Consider the following 18,705-nt stretch of genomic DNA (forward strand, 5'->3'; position numbering starts at 1 on the left):
ATTTGCAAGATATCAAGGATGGGAAGATAAAGCCCACCTTTGCATGTATTTACACTATTCAATCTAATAAATCATCACATGTTAGTTCTTAGTCCTTGAAACAGGGTGTGGTTTTCACATTTGTTCTGCTTTACTGGGTCTAAGACGAAGTAGGGATGTAGAGCATGGGAAGATGAACTTGATCATGGGGAATTGGAGAGTGTCACATGTCACCAAGATTGGAGTTTATTCATTATTGCTTAGTAATAGGTTAGGGTTTAATTTGAACGACTGTTTCTACTCATCAGAAATATACAAGAAACATTATTTCTTTTCATGGTTTATATAAACAAGGTTTTATATTTTTGTTTAATATTGAAATTGGTTCCATTAATGCTTTCTATAATAGTAAATTCTATTTTGAAGCATTGTCGTGAAATGGTATATAAGAAACTATGATGGTTGTAGACAACTTAGGAAATAATGTGCTGCATATTGATTCATCCAATGGTTTGGACAAGGCATGCTTGTGGTGTTGTCGTCTTGGACATGTCAACAAGAAGTGCATAGCCCCACTCCAAAAGGATGGAGTGTTGGAGTCTTTTGACCTAAATTCAGATGACAAGTGGGAATCTTGTCTGTTTGGAAGGAAGACTAAGTCACCTTCACTGGTACTTGTGAAAGAGCTGAAGATTATTGGATCTCATACACATCGATGTGGGTGGGCTCTTTAGATCCACCACAAGGGATGCAAATCGCTTCTACGTGACTTTTAACAATGATTATAACAGATATGGGTATATCTACTTAATCAAGCATAAGTCAAAAACTTTTGAAAAGTTCAAAGAGTTTATGGAAGAAGTGGAGAATCAATTAGGCAGGAAGATAAAGATGCTCCGATCCGATCGAGGTGTTGAGTATCTTAGTATCGAGTTCCACGACTATCTTATAGAATGTGGAATTGTTTCACAGTTGACACCGCCTAGGACACCGCAGCCGAATGGTGTGATTGAGAGGTGCAATCGAACCTTGTTGGACATGGTTCGTTCCATGATGAGTTCGAGGAAATGGATTGAGTATGTTGCGATATGTTAGCATTAGAAGGTCTGGCCCCGGGTATTGGTCTTGATTAGTGGAGATAGTGCATGGGCTTGAGAGTCCCTGCGAACAGAGTCAGAGCATGTGTGTTGGAAGGATAGCGGTTACGCTATGAAGGAGTGGTGTAGCATTGGGCGAGCCTCATGGAACTTGTGGTAGTGTCAAGGCAGTCAAGTGGTTTTCCTTGGTAAGGAAAAGGAAGAATGTGGCTCCGAGAAGGAGTGTAAGTTCATGGAAGTGAAAGCAGCAATACACAGTTATGATTGGAGTAATCCAAGTATTGTCATTGAGCAGCGTGTTTGCGGCAGTGCAATGGAATCACATCCGGATTGGACGACTGCTGAGGTCACGGAAGGAATTCTGAGGGTGTAGAGCCAAGAGGCTCGGAAGGGATGCAGGGATGGAGTCTTGGATTCCCAGTTTGATTTTGATCAAGGAATGGAGTATGTAATGGTGGTTCGCCGTGGGGGAAATTGATGGTGTCGTCAGTGTGACAGGTTTTCCCTAACCCGAGAGTGCTAGACCTGGTGCAACTTGTGCATGAGATTGCGAGAAGAGGACTCATGGGAGTTGCTCTAAGACTAAAGAATGTGTCATTTTTTCGGCATGGGATGAATAGAGTCGGATCGGGAATCCGGTGGTTCGTGGTTATTTCTAGCTCATATGGGTCGAGCAATTGTTGTAATTTGGAGCAGTGATGCATCATGGGTAGTACTCAGTTGTTAAGTGTGGTTATTAGAGAGTAAAGCCGGTGGCCGGCTTGAGGCGGTGGTCAGTACACCACAAGAAAGGAGAAAGTGAGTTCGAGTTTCGATGGTGGTGCGTTGAGGAACCTGGTCTGGTTAATGCCAGGTGGTGCGTTGCGGGAGTGGCTCAAAAGTCGAGTTGCTGCAGGCTTCGAGGACGAAGCCTAATTTAAGTGGGGGAGAATTGTAACATCCCGTAATATCAAGAGTAAAGTTGAAGGGCTAAAGGAGTAAATTGGGAAAGGAAAATCGGCGAGTCCATGGGTGGACTCGGCGAGTAAGGTCGCGACTTTTGTCACGTGTTAAGTGGCCGACTCGGCGAGTCAGTGGATGGACTCGGCGAGTAGGGACTGAGTGGAGAAAACCCTAAATCCGGAGGATGAGCCCTATATAAAGAACATTATACCCTCTCCCCAGCCTCTTTACCCTCTGTTGATATCCAAATAGCCCTAAGACGTGATTGTGAGGGATTAGAGTGCAATTGGAGCTTGGAGAAGTGGTTGTTGAAGAAATCTTGAAGGAGAAGAGACCTGGATCAAATGGCTTTGCAAGGATCCGGATTAATCTTCTCTTGGAGCTTCCTTTTGAGGTATTATTTCATTGTTTGAGCTGCTATTATCTAGATTCATCATTCTTGGAGGTGTTAGAGATCATATCCTTTGGTGTATTGGAGTTTAGAGGTTAGATCTGAGGTTGCTACCTCAGATCTGGAATGGAGAAGGGTTAGAATGCATAAAAGTCCCTGTTTTTGAGTGATTGAAGGAGCTACCTTGACCCAAACCCAACCCCTAGAGTGAAAATGCCTAGATCTCCTTGGATTCACGTAATGTTTGCCACTTTTCGTGATGGATGGCCTTAGGAAGGGTAGATCTATGGTTTGGATGATCTGCATAGCTTGGAAAGCCTCGGTTTGGATTCAGACCCGGTGGTACTCGGCGAGTCACATGGGTAGACTCGGTGAGCTGTTTGAAGATAAGCGAGAACTCGGCGAGTTGGATGAAGATGGCCTCGAACTCGACGAGTTGGAAGAACAACTCGGCGAGTAGGTTGAAGATAGGCTTAGACTCGACGAGTCTGTTCTTGGACTCGGCGAGTCTTGTCGAAGAGTCCCAATCTTTTCTGGTTGAGCCGAGAATCGGTGAGTCAAGGGATGACTCGGTGAGTTGTGTGCGAGTGGACTCAGAGTTGTTGGACTCGGCGAGTCTCGGGGTGACTCGGCGAGTTGGGTCACGGATTGCAGGAAATGCTGGGCATGGGGACTCAGCGAGTCATCGGGTTGACTCGGCGAGTAGAGTCAGTCAAGGGTTGACTTTGACTTTGACCAAGGGTTGACCTGTTGTCTTCCAGGGGTAGTTTGGTAATTATTGTTAATTATTGAGTTCAGTGCTTTGGTGTTGTTTAGTGTAGGAGTTCGTGTCGGAGTTTGGAGCAGCGGGATCTTATCTTTTCAGCCGGCAGTTTCGAGGTGGGTTATCCTCACTATATCAACAAGGTCTAAGGCACCAAGGCCGGCCCTTTATCGGATTGAGATCTGGGTATTTGTTGTTATGTTATTGCTTTGATATGTTTGCATCCTGGTAGCTAGGATGGTATATGTTAGAGACCTGGTTAAGGTTGGTTCCCTGATATGTAGGGTGATGCTATGCTAGTGACCGGTTAGGTCAGTATCCTGGTTAGGATGATGATATGTTATGTGATCTGTTTGATCAGCTTGTTGACTATGAATGCTTATACGATTGTATGTTTATGTGCACATGGTTGGTTGGACTGGAGTTGGGTTGAGGCGGGTCCTGCTTTGTGTTGTAGGCCAAGATACCTCGGGCGGACCGGTTGTCCCGAAGGCCCAGCGAGCGGTCTGGATAGGCTGTAGGCCCCAAGATGGCGGACCAGACGTGCCGAGGGTCGGAGAGTGGACCAGGCCGACTGAAGGCCCGGTGCGGGCGGACCAGTCATACTGTAGACTCAGAGAGTGGACCAGGTGGATTGAAGGCCCGGTGCGGGCGGACCAATCACACTGCAGACTCGATGTATATGGCTAGAGTCAGAGGGTGGACCAGGTGGACTGTTGGCCGGTGCGGCGGACCAGTCACTCAGTAGACCCGAAGTGCATGGCTGTTCTGTGATCGGATATGTTATGGCATGATTATGCGTGTATGGTATATGTGGTTGGTATTTGGGGGATATCTCACTAAGCTTTCGGGCTTACAGTTGTCGTTTTATGTTTTTTAGGTTCTTCAGGTGACCGTGGCAAGGAGAAGGCGTGATCGTTCCGCTCCTCGTGTTTATGATGTGACGTGATTCTGGGAATACTTAATTAAATTATATTGAAAACCTTTTTGTGATAATTTAATGAAATCGGGTTGTTTTTGAAATGTTTAAATTGGGTCAAATTTTTCGGTCGTTACAAGTTGGTATCAGAGCCTTGGTTTGAGTGAATTGGAGGAACAGTCGTGTGATTCCAGTTTCAAATCGAGGAGGGTTTTCAAAAGAGAATTTAAAATGGTTTTCAAAACGAGTAAAGGAGGACGCGGAGGTACGATCAGCCGGAGCCAGTAAGTAACCCCAAAATACCATACATGATAATTGTTTTGAGCATTGTCAGAACAGCATGCTAGTGCTAGGCTAGGGATCTTCAGGATTTCATGATAATGCTACCTGATTTGTGATGCCTGTAGCCTAGGGTTTCCTTGTGGGAGATTTCCAGTGTTCCTCTAGTGGTGAGGGTTGAGCGCTTGTTTGTATGTTTTCTCTAGGGCATGGTGGTAGTACTTCATACAAATATGGGTAGGTGTGGAAGGTAGTATGGGCCCGTACTACTGAAAGCACAGGACCCATATGCGTATCAGGGAAACCATGACCTCTAGGGTTGGGATGAGAGTTGGTTCTCGGGTTAATGGGAAGTGTCTGAGATTTTTGTGGTGATTTTCAGTATGGAGATTCCGAGGCATGCTGGGAGTGGATCAGGGTTAGGATCGGGAGCAGGAGAGGGAGTTCTGGGCGAGTCAGTACCGCCCGAGGTTGTTGGTCAGATGAGCACGTGCAACCTGGATGCGAGGATTCGTGAGATCCTGCATGATGAGGTTGCCGCATTGTTCCAGGCTGAGTTGCCGGAACTGTTTGGGTCGATCAAGACCGCCATGGTTGAGTATTTTGATGAGCGCTATGCAGCTCTCACAGAGACGGATGCCGCGGCGGCAGTAGCAGCGGCAGGGGGAGGAACTGGTCGGGGTTTCCAGTATTGGGACTTCGATAATACGAAGCCTCCCACCTTTGACGGAGTTCAGGACCCGATTGTTGCTATGAGATGGTTGTCGGATGTGGAGGGGTGTTTCTTCACGTGTTCATGCCCTGCTGATCATAGGGTGAGGTGTGCTCTGAACCTGTTGAGGCTCGGGGCGAAGGATTGGTGGAGATTGACCATAGGCTCATATTCGGATGCGTAGAGGGCTGCAGTTTCATGGGATCAGTTTAGAGAGATGTTCAGCACTCGTTATGTTCCATGGGTTGAGAGAGAGAGAGAGATTGGCTCAGGAGTTCTTGGAGCTGAAGCAGGGTTCGGAGTCGGTGACTGAGATCACCAGGATGTTCACAGAGAGGGCGATGTTCTGCCCTGAGTTTGCTTCAGAGCAGGCTCAGATGTCTCGATATCTGAGCATGCTCAAGAGGGATATCAGTAAGTTTGTGTCTACGCAGAGGTGCGAGAATTTGCTGGAGTTGCAGGAGGCCACCAGGCGGCGTGAGTTAGAGATTGAGTTGTAGTTGCATGAGCTGAGGCAGGCTCCGGTGCAGTCATAGCCGGCTCCGAAACGGTCCAAGACCGTTGATTCTAGGATGGGAGATCTGAGTAGCCACACTTGTGGGAAGTGTGGGAGGAGTCACACCGGAGTTTGTAGGTCCGGTGGTGCATGTCGCAAGTGCGGAGAGGAGGGCACTATACGAGGGATTGTCGGCAGTCAGCGCCGGTTCAGGATTTGAGGATTTGTTATCATTGTCATCAGGTTGGACATTTGAGGGTCAACTGTCCACAACTTGCTACAGGACCGGTGCAGGCTCCAGCACCGGCCACTTTGAAGATCACGGGTGGAGGTCAGGGTGGAGCGGAACCCCCAAGGGCTCAGGGTCGTGCCCTTCAGCTTGCAGCAGAGGAGGTCAGAGCAGTGCCGAATGCAGCTGCGGGTATGTTTCTTTCTTGATGTCTTGTTATCTTATGTGTATTGTGGAGTATTTTTTTTTATCTGCTAGTTTCATTGTGTGGTTTCCGGCGTGGTATTCGTTGTTCTTTGTGGGTTATGGTATGGTTATGGGTTAGTGTTGGGAATTTCGTTGGTTATCATTCATGAGTTTTTAGTGTAAATCTGGCGTGTGGTCTGAAGGTCAGGTAGCATCTGCTTTATGAGGAGTGGTTAACTGCAGATTGAGTTTCTTTCGAGCGGGCTAATTAGTGTGGAAATGTGATTTTTGTGAAGGTTGTTAGTGCTATAGGGAATCAGTCTGCGTGTAAGTGTTGGTTTTGTGCAGGGTTGTTTTGGGAGGTCGGTGATAGCGACTGGAGGTTGATAATCAGTGCTATAACTGGGGGAGAATTGGAAAATTCTCCGGAAGATCGATGAGCATGTGAGGTTGCTTAGCTGTTTGGAATTCAGCGGTGTTCTGTCAGCCCAGAGCGTAGGCTGGTATGAATAAGTGGCAGGCATGCGGGGCGGGATACAGACCTAGGGCATTTGATTGTGGAGGGCCTGGGATCAGGCCGGGATCGATTATGTATGATGGAGATAGAGTTAGGAACATCTAGAGGGCTAGAACAGTATGCATGGGAGGATTTCCCGGAGAGATTGCTTGGAATGATGAATGTTAGTTGAGCGGTCCGGATAGAATGAAGGCCGGTAGGCGTACCAGTCAGCCTGAAGGCTCGGAGAATGGTCCAGCCAGACGAAAGGCACTGAGAGCGGTCCAGATTGGCTGAAGGTTCTGAGAGTGGTCCAGATTGGCTGAAGGCCTGTTAGGGCGGTCCAGTCATGCTGAAGACTCTGCAGGTGTTTTAGATCGGTTCGAGGAAATGGATTGAGTATGTTGCGATATGTTAGCATTAGAAGGTCTGGCCCCGGGTATTGGTCTTGATTAGTGGAGATAGTGCATGGGCTTGAGAGTCCCTGCGAACAGAGTCAGAGCATGTGTGTTGGATGGATAGCGGTTACGCTATGAAGGAGTGGTGTAGCATTGGGCAAGCGTCATGGAACTTGTGGTAGTGTCAAGGCAGCCAAGTGGTTTTCCTTGGTAAGGAAAAGGAAGAATGTAGCTCCGAGAGGGAGTGTAAGTTCATGGAAGTGAAAGCAGCAATACACAGTTATGATTGGAGTAATCCAAGTATTGTCATTGAGCAGCGTGTTTGCGGCAGTGGAATGGAATCACATCCGGATTGGACGACTGCTGAGGTCACGGAAGGAATTCTGAGGGTGTAGAGCCAAGAGGCTCGGAAGGGATGCAGGGATGGAGTCTTGGATTCCCAGTTTGATTTTGATCAAGGAATGGAGTATGTAATGCTGGTTCACTGTGGGGGATGTTGATGGTGTCGTCAGTGTGACAGGTTTTCCCTAACCCGAGAGTGCTAGACCTGGTGCAGCTTGTGCATGAGATTGCGAGAAGAGGACTCATGGGAGTTGCTCTAAGACTAAAGAATGTGTCATTTTTTCGGCATGGGATGAATAGAGTCGGATCGGGAATCCGGTGGTTCGTGGTTATTTCTAGCTCATATGGGTCGAGCAATTGTTGTAATTTGGAGCAGTGATGCATCATGGGTAGTACTCAGTTGTTAAGTGTGGTTATTAGAGAGTAAAGCCGGTGGCCGGCTTAAGGCGGTGGTCAGTACACCACAAGAAAGGAGAAAGTGAGTTCGAGTTTCGATGGTGGTGCGTTGAGGAACCTGGTCTGGTTAATGCCAGGTGGTGCGTTGCGGGAGTGGCTCAAAAGTCGAGTTGCTGCAGGCTTCGAGGACGAAGCCTAATTTATGTGGGGGAGAATTGTAACATCCCGTAATATCAAGAGTAAAGTTGAAGGGCTAAAGGAGTAAATTGGGAAAGGAAACTCAGCGAGTCCATGGGTGGACTCGGCGAGTAAGGTCGCAACTTTGGTCACGTGTTAAGTGGCCGACTCGGCAAGTCAGCGGATGGACTCGGCGAGTAGGCGCTGAGTGGAGAAAACCCTAAATCCGGAGGATGAGCCGTATATAAAGAACATTATACCCTCTCCCCAGCCTCTTTACCCTCTGTTGATGTCCAAATAGCCCTAAGACGTGATTGTGAGGGATTAGAGTGCAATTGGAGCTTGGAGAAGTGGTTGTTGAAGAAATATTGAAGGAGAAGAGACCTGGATCAAATGGCTTTGCAAGGATCCGGATTAATCTTCTCTTGGAGCTTCCTTTTGAGGTATTATTTCATTGTTTGAGCTGCTATTATCTAGATTCATCATTCTTGGAGGTGTTAGAGATCATATCCTTTGGTGTATTGGAGTTTAGAGGTTAGATCTGAGGTTGCTACCTCAGATCTGGAATGGAGAAGGGTTAGAATGCATAAAAGTCCCTGTTTTTGAGTGATTGAAGGAGCTATCTTGACCCAAACCCAAACCCTAGAGTTAAAATGCCTAGATCTCCTTGGATTCACGTAATGTTTGCCACTTTTCGTGATGGATGGCCTTAGGAAGGGTAGATCTATGGTTTGGATGATCTGCATAGCTTGGAAAGCCTCGGTATGGATTCAGACCCGGTGGTACTCGGCGAGTCACATGGGTAGACTCGGTGAGCTGTTTGAAGATAAGCTAGAACTCGGCGAGTTGGATGAAGATGGTCTGGAACTCGGCGAGTTGGAAGAACAACTCGGCGAGTAGGTTGAAGATAGGCTTAGACTCGACGAGTCTGTTCTTGGACTCGGCGAGTCTTGTCGAAGAGTCCCAATCTTTTCTGGTTGAGCCGAGAATCGGTGAGTCAAGGGATGACTCGGTGAGTTGTGTGCGAGTGGACTCAGAGTTGTTGGACTCGGCGAGTCTCGGGGTGACTCGGCGAGTTAGGTCGCGGATTGCAGGAAATGCTGGGCATGGGGACTCAGCGAGTCATTGTGTTGACTCGGCGAGTAGAGTCAGTCAAGGGTTGACTTTGACTTTGACCAAGGGTTGACCTGTTGTCTTCCAGGGGTAGTTTGGTAATTATTGGTAATTATTGAGTTCAGTGCTTTGGTGTTGTTCAGTGCAGGAGTTCGTGTCGGAGTTTGGAGCAGCGGGATCTTATCTTTTCAGCCGGAAGTTTCGAGGTGAGTTATCCTCACTATATCAACAGGGTCTAAGGCACCAAGGCCGGCCCTTTATCGGATTGAGATCCGGGTATTTGTTGTTATGTTATTGCTTTGATATGTTTGCATCCTGGTAGCTAGGATGGTATATGTTAGAGACCTGGTTAAGGTTGGTTCCCTGATATGTAGGGTGATGCTATGCTAGTGACCGGTTAGGTCAGTATCCTGGTTAGGATGATGATATGTTATGTGATTTGTTTGATCGGCTTGTTGACTATGAATGCTTATACGATTGTATGTTTATGTGCACATGGTTGGTTGGACTGGAGTTGGGTTGAGGCAAGTCCTGCTTTGTGTAGCAGGCCAAGATACCTCGGGCGGACAGGTTGTCCCGAAGGCCCAGCGAGCGGTCCGGATAGGCTGTAGGCCCCAAGATGGCGGACCAGATGTGCCGAGGCTCGGAGAGTGGACCAGGCCGACTGAAGGCCCGGTGCGGGCGGACCAGTCATATTGTAGACTCAGAGAGTGGACCAGGTGGATTAAAGGCCCGGTGCGGGCAGACCAATCACACTGCAGACTCGATGTATATGGCTAGAGTCGGAGGGTGGACCAGGTGGACTGTTGGCCGGTGCGGCGGACCAGTCACTCAGTAGACCCGAAGTGCATGGCTGTTCTATGATCAAATATGTTATGGCATGATTATGCGTGTATGGTATATGGGGTTGGTATTTTGGGGATATCTCACTAAGCTTTCGGGCTTACAGTTGTGGTTTTATGTTTTTCAGGTTCTTCAGGTGACCGTGGGAAGGCGAAGGCGTGATCGTACCGCTCCTCGTGTTTATGATGTGATGTGATTCTGGGAATACTTAATTTAATTGTATTGAAAACCTTTTTGGTCGACAATGTACTTGGTCGTAAGACGGTCGGGTACAAATAGATCTTCAAGAAGAAGTCCGACATAGATTGGAAAGTGCACACATTAGAGGCACGAATGGTTGCGAAGGGTTTCACTCAAACTCTGGGAGTTGACTATGACGAAACCTTCTCACCAGTGGCGAAGATCAAGTCTATAAGGGTTATGGTGGCCATAACTGCGTTTCATGATTATGAAATATGGCAGATGGATGTCAAAACCGCTTTCCTTAACGGAATGTTGGCTGAGGATGTTTACATGAATCAATCAGAGGGTTTTGTGGATGGAAAGTACCCGAATAGAGTGTGCAAGCTTGTGAAATCCATCTTTGAATTGAAACAAGAATCTTGCAGATGTAATCTTTGTTTCGATGAGAAAGTCAAAGAGTTTGGTTTTTTGAGAAGCGAGGATGAGCCATGCGTATATGTTAAACCTAGTGGGAGTATAGTTAGCTTCTTGGTATTCTATGTGGATGACATACTACTTATAGGAAACGACGTCCCAACTTTGCAGGAGGTTAAGTGCTGGTTGGGGATGTGTTTCGCTATAAAGGACCTCGGAGAGGCTGCTTATATTCTAGGGATAAGGATATTGGGAAATAGGAGTAAGAGAAAAATATGACTTTATTCAAAGTACTTACTTGGATAAAGTGCTGAAAAGTTTTAGCATGGAGAATTTCAAGAAAGGTGAGTTACCAATCCAAAGCAATATAAAATTTAGTAAGACTCAAAGCCCGAGTAACGATGCTGAGATAACGGAAATGAGTCGACTACCATATGCTTCCTTCATTGGCTCGATCATGTATGTTATGACATGTACTCACCCTGATGTGGCTTTTGCCCTGACCATTGTCAGCCGATATCAAGGGAACCCTGGTAGAGCTCACTGGATAGCATTAAAGAACATTCTTAAGTATCTACAAAGGACGAAGATTGGGTCCTTGTACTTGGTGGAAGTGAAGACTTGAGAGTGAAAGGGTAAAGTGATGCTAGTTTTCAGACCGACATAAATAACTTTCCCTCTCAGTCAGGTAGGGTATTTACCCTGAATGGAGGAACATTGACTTGGAAAAGTTCCAAGCAGGAGACTATAGTTGATTCAACATGTGAATCTAAGTACATAACAGCGAGCAAAGCATCGAAGGAGGCAATATGGTTGAAGAACTTCATTAGAGACCTTGGAGTTATACCAGCCATAAAGGATCCTATGGAGATTTTCTATGATAACGAAGGAGCAGTTTCCTTAATAAAGGAACTGAGGGATCACGGGAGATCCAGGCACATCGATAAAAAAATACCACTTCATTAAACATCGGGTAGAATCGGGACTTCTCATAGTAAAGAGGGTATTGTCAAAGTAGAACCCAGGTGATCCCCTCATAAAGAGTCTAAGTAGGGTTAAGCACTTACAGCATGCGAGGAGCATCGGTCTGAAGGATGATATTATTTTTAATGATTAAATAGTTGTTTAGAAACATGTAACAGATTAAATGTAATCGACATTTGATGATTGAATAAATAAGTTTTATTTATGAGTAAAGTTACTATCTTGTGTAAATTGTTTACTATTGTTTCACTTTTGCATGTTTTGAGCTTTAGAATAATAGGATTATTCGAATTATCCACAGTTGATCATACTTTTGAACTAGGCTATGAGGATAGACTATCATGAATTGGTTTATAGATTGTCTAAGTATTTAGACATAGCAAAAGTTTGTTGCAGTGCTCATGAGTACTCTTGAAATAAGATTTGAGTATTGGATTAAACCCACGCTCATATGAATCACTTCATGGAATTTATCACGAGGGATTGTGAGATGATAATATCGTATAGTATTTAAATCGAGATATATGAGTTATTTACAAGTTCGTTGTGCATTGATAGTGTGTGAACACATCAGTAACTTGATGTTATAAAACGTATTTGTAACAACGTAAATTTCAAAACAAAATTTTCATTTTTGATCAACCAATTTCATATAAAAATATTCTCAAATATTTCCAACAGTAGTTTTTGAAATATAACATATCCCAAGATCATAAAAATCAAACTCTCTCTCTCTAGTGTATACGAATGATGCCGACGCCTTTCCACGGTCCTTGCTAGTACCTGAAACACATAACACAACAACTGTAAGCATAAATGCTTAGTGAGTTCCCCAGAATACCGCATACAACACGTATGCCACTCGAGGCTATAATACGACCCTCCGGTCGATGTGTCTCAGCGGGACCCTCCAGTCCCGTAGCTCTTTGGACGGCCCGGTCTGTATCGTTGGACCCTCCGGTTCAAATTATAACATCATACAACATACATATAACATATAGCACATAATCTTAGATATAACGCGTAGGACCCTCTGGTCAACATATGAAACCACTCTAGGTACGTATAGTGAGATGACTCACCTCAGGTGTCTCGGTAAGTCTCTGACTCGATAGAAATATGATCTAGCCTCCGCCTAATCACATAAAGTAAATACTCTCATAAATATAACTATACTCAAACCTTTCTTAACACCCTCAAAAGGGTAAAAGACCATTTTTACCCCGCTCTTGGCTTATAGGCCTCACTGTTGACCAAACCCTAAAAGTCAACAAAAGTCAACGGTCAAACTTTGACCCGAATCGTCGAGTGCACTTCGAAAACTCGGCGAGCCTACACGTGTCCACTAACTCTTTAGTTCCGTTTGGCACGTCGAGTTCCTACTCTTGCTCGACGAGTCAGACCTGGCATGAATCGCGGGGCCACCCCGACTAAACTCGTCGAGTCTCAAGAACAACTCGGTGAGTTCCGCCTTGAACTCCAGTCCTCCAATACCCCCTCTGACTCATTGAGTTATCCCAACTCGGCAAGTCTACACACTAAGTGATTTACGTAAAACCCTCACCCTACTCGCCGAGTCTGATCTTTGGACTCGGCGAGTTCATGCCATGCACAAACTCCATAGACCTCCAGAGGTCAGATCTGTTCCCTAAATCCATAGATTTGACCTTCCGAAGCATGATAATCATGTAAAGTTCAGACCTTGACACTCAAAAAGCATCTAGATGGTCTTACTTGGTGATTTAGTCCCAAAATAACATCCTAAGTTCATGACTCCCAAAATAACTTCAAAAAGCCCCAAGCGTTAAGGTCTTTGGACTCCTTTGAGTCCAGATCCAAAGCCTGAACTCGAGAAGGGACCAATTGCTCCACAATCCATCCTCTAAAGGGGGTTAAAAACCCTAACTCTAGGAAATCAACACCACGACTGAAGAAGGTCCGGAAAATACCTCAAGATGAAGTCTATGAGCTTTGAAATCACCAGAATCACACCTCCTAGAGTCTCCTCTTGCCTTGGTTTCCTCCTTCTTGCAATTTCACCAACAAACTGATCACAAATGGCCTCTCCTTCCTCACAAACGCTCTAGATCTCTTAGGGTTTCTCTCTGGGGTTTGGTAGCCGCAAATGACAGCCCTAAGGGCCTTTAAATAGGCCCCAAACCTAGGAAATCAGGGTTTCATTAAACAGCGTGGACTCACCGAGTCCGTCTGTGAACCCGGATACGAATCCACGACCATACTCGGTGAGTTTAAACACCAACTCGCCGAGTCCTCTCACAACTTCCAAAAATAAAGGAATAAAATATTATACCTGGGAATCTGGATGTTACAATTCTCCCCCACTAGAATTAGACTTTGCCCTTGAAGTCTTACTCTGCAAACAACTCTGGATGCTGCTCCCGTATCTCACGCTCCGCCTCCCAAGTCAACTCTGACCCTTTCCGATGCTGCCACTGGACCTGCACCAGATGCACCTCCTTGTTCCTCAAAACCTTGATCTTCCGATCCCTAATCACCACCGGTCTCTCAAAATAATTTAGGCTCGCATCCACCTGAATATCTTCTAATGGCACCATTGCCGACTCGTTGGCTATACACTTTCACAGCTGCGACACGTGGAAAGTGTCATGAATCTGACCCAACTCTGCAGGTAAATCCAAACGGTAGGCTACCCTGCCTACCCTCGCGATCACCCTGAAAGGACCAATATATTGGGGCCCCAACTTGCCCCTCTTCCTGAATCGAATCACTCCTTTCCAAGGAGAGACCTTCAGGAGCACGAAATCGCCGACCTGAAACTTGAGCTTGGACCGACGTCTGTCCACATAACTCTTCTAACGAATCTGAGCAGTCAACAACCCCTGTCTGACCTGCTGAATCTACTCTGTCGTCTGAAGTACGATCTCGCTACTACCCATCACCCGCTGCCCTACTTCTCCCCATCAAATGGGGGTCCGACACCTCCTCCCATAAAACAGCTCAAAGGGTGGCATACCAATGCTCGAATGATGGTTGTTGTTATAGGAAAACTCTGCTAAAGGCAAATACGTGTCCCAACTCCTGCCGATATTCAACACACATGATCGGAGCATGTCCTCGAGTGTCTGAATCGTCCGCTCACTTTGCCCGTCAGTCTGTGGGTGGTACGTGGTACTAAAATGCAGTCTCGTACCCAATTCCTCATGAAACTTCTTCCAGGATCTGGAAGTGAAACGTACATCTCGATCTGAGACAATCGAGGTCGGCACTCCATGCCGCGATACCACCTCTCTCACGTACATCTCTGCCAACCTCTCTACGGAAGAGCTCTCACTGATAGTAAGGAAGTGAGCGCTCTTCGTCAACCTGTCCACAATCACCCAAATTGCATCGACACCCCTCGTAGTCCTTGGCAATTTGGTGATGAAATCCATGATAATCTGTTCCCATTTCCACTCAGGAATCTCTAACGGCTGCAGCTTACCATGTGGATGCTGGTGCTCGGCCTTAACCCTGCAACAGGTCAAGCATCTCTCTACAAATTAAACCACGCGACATCCCTCTTCATACAGGGCCACCAATACTCCCTTTTTAGGTCCAAATACATCTTAGTGGCCCCGGGATGGATCAAGAACTTCGATCGATGAGCCTCTTCCATCAACATCATATAAGCATAATAACTCAACTCAAATAAAAGATGAACATAGAATACATACCAGCCACAACATCGGGGGCCGCGCGGACCTCCTCTGCAGTAAACTGGAAAGCTCTCTCACGAGCCTTCGGTGCCTCGGCCTTCACTGGTTGAACCTTAGTAGCCCTAGCAGCAGGCGCAGATCCCTGAAGTAGCTGAGGGCACTCGGCCTTCCGATGGCCGGTCTGGTTGCAATGAAAGCAAACTGAAAATCCCTTGGGGCAATCCCTCGCGATATGCCCCTCCTTCCCGCACATGTAGCATACTCTAGCCCTGCACGACCCCTCGTGACTCTTGTCGCACTTCCCACAAGTGCGGTCCTTCGTTCGTCCAGGTCTCGAATCAGCGGGTCTAGCACGCTTGGCTGCCGGCTGAAACTGAGCCGGTCGCCGATCCACCCTCTGTGACTCGGCCTCCTCCCTGGCCTGAGTCTCCAACTCAATCTCCCTCTACTGGGCATTCGCCACGAACTCTCGAATATCTCTCCTCAAAACACTCAGATAACGACTCATGCGAGCCTGCTCAGAAGACACCTGCTCAGGGAAAAACATCGCCCTCTCATGAAACTTCCTGGTAATCACTGCCACAGAATCAGTACCCTGCTTGAGGGTCAAGAACTCCTGAATCAACCGTTCCCTCTCCACCGGGGGAACATACACGTATCTGAACATAGCAGTGAACCTCTCCCATGTCACCTCATAAATCTCTGCCAAAGTGAAGTTCGTCGTCACGAACTTCCACCAATCCTTCGCTCCCAAGCGGAGCTGGTTCAGAGCGAACCGTACCCTCAAGTGCTCTGGACAAGAACACGTATAGAAACATCCCTCGATGTTAGAGATCCATATCATCACATCAATCGGGTCCTGCGTCCCATCGAACTCTGGTGGCATCGTGTTGCTGAACTCCCGAAACAACAACGAGTCACCTCCCTGAGGTCTGGCAGCAGCAACAACAGCCGTAGTTGTAGCTGCCGCAGCCTCAGTCAGTGCTGCATACCGCTTATCAAAGGTCTCAATCAATGTGGTCTTGATGTCCCCAAACATCTCAGGAATCTCAGCCCGGATGGTAGCAACCACCTTTTCATGAATCAATCGACGGATCTCCTCGTCGCTGACACCACTGCTCTTAGGTGTGTGTCGAGTCCCAACCATGATGCTTCTGAAATACAACAATAAATATCAGAGACTCGATCGAGCATACTCATGCTCGATAACGCAACCCTACTCTTCCTCCGTTGTCCAAAGGATTCTTACTTGGAATGCCCACTGATCCGGTGTATTTAGTAGTACGGGCCCTATACTACTGACCACACCGCATCAGCATTCAACCCAAGTCCTCCTCCTTGGATCCTGGATCACAAGTACTCTACTCTCATCATGCATTGGCTACCCTCCAATAGACCTCTCATAAGCTCCTAACTAGTATCTACTCGCTCTCAAAGCAACTCAGCAGCAGAAATCTCCTAGGCTAAGGCATCACAAATCAGGCCACTCTAGTCCTAATATGAATACCTAGCCTACTCTAGCATGCATAATGTAATATAGCATATCTCATAACATATAATGTAAGGATACTTTTGGGGATTCACCGTTCGGGCGCTGGCTGATCGTACACACGGCTCTTCTCTGTTTGTCTCAAAACTCTTTTTACTCCTTTCAAAAATTTTACTTCATTATCAAAAATTTTCCTCAAATCCTCAGTTTGAGTTCAGATACCCCCGAAGATGCATCTGAATCCCTCAAACCAAGGCTCTGATACCAACTTATAACAACGTAAATTTAAAAAAAAAATCATTTTTCATCAACCAAATTCATATAAAAATATTCTCAAATATTTCCAACAGTAGTTTTTGAAACATAACATATCGCAAGATTATAAAAATCAAACTCTCTCTCTAGTGTGTACGAATCATGCCAGCGAATTTCCACGGTCCTTGCTAGTACCTGAAACACATAACACAGCAACTGTAAACATAAATGCTTAGTGAGTTCCCCAGAATACCGCATACAACACATACGCCACTCAAGGCTATAATACAACCCTCCGGTCGATGTGTCTCAGCGGGACCCTCCAGCCCCATAGCTCTTTGGACCCTCTGGTCCGGTCATAGCTCGTTGGACCCTCCGGCCCGGTCCGTATCGTTGGACCCTCCGGTCCGATTTATAACATCATACAACATACATACAACATATAACACATAATCTCATATATAACACGTAGGACCTTCTAGTCAACATATGATACCACTCTAGGTACGTATAGTGAGAAGACACACCTCAGATGTCTCGATAAGTCTCCGACTCGGTAGAAATATGATCTAGCCTCCGCCTAATCACATAAAGTAAATACTCTCATAAATATAACTATACTCAAACCTTTCTTAACACCCTCAGAAGGGTGAAAGACCATTTTACCCCTCTCTTGGCTTAAAGGCCTCACTGTTGACCAAACCCTAAAAGTCAACAAAATTCAACGGTCAAACTTTGACCCAACTCGTCGAGTGCACTTGGGCGACTCGGCGAGTCTACACGTGTCCACTAACTCTTTAGTCCCGCTTGGCAGGTTGAGTTCCTACTCTTTCTCGACGAGTCACACATGGCATGAATCGCGGGGCCACCCCGACTCAACTCGCCGAGTCTCAAGAACAACTTGGCGAGTTCTGCCTTGAACTCCAGTCCTCCAATCCCCCCTCTGACTCACTGAGTTATCCCCAAATCGGCAAGTCTACACACTGAGTAATTTACGGAAAACCCTCACCTTACTCGCCGAGTCTGATCTTTGGACTCGGCCAGTTCATGCCATGCACAAACTCCATAGACCTCCTGAGGTTAGATCTGTTCCCTAAATCCATAGATCTGACCATCCCAAGCATGATAATCACGTAAAGTTCATACCTCGACACTCAAAAAGCATCTAGATGGTCTTACTTGGTGATTTAGTCCCCAAAGAACATCCTAAGTTCATGACTCCCAAAATAACTCCAAAAAGCCCCAAGCATTAAGGTCTCTGGACTCCTTTGAGTCCAGATCCAAAGCATGAACTTGAGAAGGGACCAATTGCTCCACAATCCATCCTCTAAAGGGGGTTAGAAAACCCTAACTCTAGGAAATCAATATCACAACTGAAGAAGGTTCGAAATATACCTCATGATGAAGTCTATGAGCTCTGAAATCACCAGAATCACACCTCCTATAGTCTCCTCTTGCCATGTTTTCCTCCTTATTGCAATTTCACCAACAAAATGATCACAAATGGCCTCTCCTTCCTCACAAACGCTCTAGATCTCTTAGGGTTTCTCTCTGGGGTTTGGTAGCCGCAAATGACGGCCCTAAGTGCCTTTAAATAGATCCTAAACCCAGGAAATTAGGGTTTCATTAAAAAGCATGGACTCGCCGAGTCCGTCTGTGAACCCAGATACGAATCCGCGACCATACTCGGCGAGTTTAAACACCAACTCGCCGAGTCCTCTCACAACTTCAAAAATAAAGTAATAAAATATTATACCTGGGAATCCGGATGTTACAGTATTGTTGTGTACGATTGAATAAGTAAATAGTAGAAGCATCTAAGTCAAATTTTATCTATTCCTTTTATCATAAGAGGATTAAAAGCGATATCTTGGGCCCCTTGATGATTTTGTGTTGTCTTATGTGCCGGCCCGGTCAAGACTGAATTGATGTGCTCAATTAAGTT

Source organism: Lactuca sativa, chromosome 4 (genome assembly GCF_002870075.4).
Source record: "Lactuca sativa cultivar Salinas chromosome 4, Lsat_Salinas_v11, whole genome shotgun sequence".
Taxonomy (NCBI): domain Eukaryota; kingdom Viridiplantae; phylum Streptophyta; class Magnoliopsida; order Asterales; family Asteraceae; genus Lactuca; species Lactuca sativa.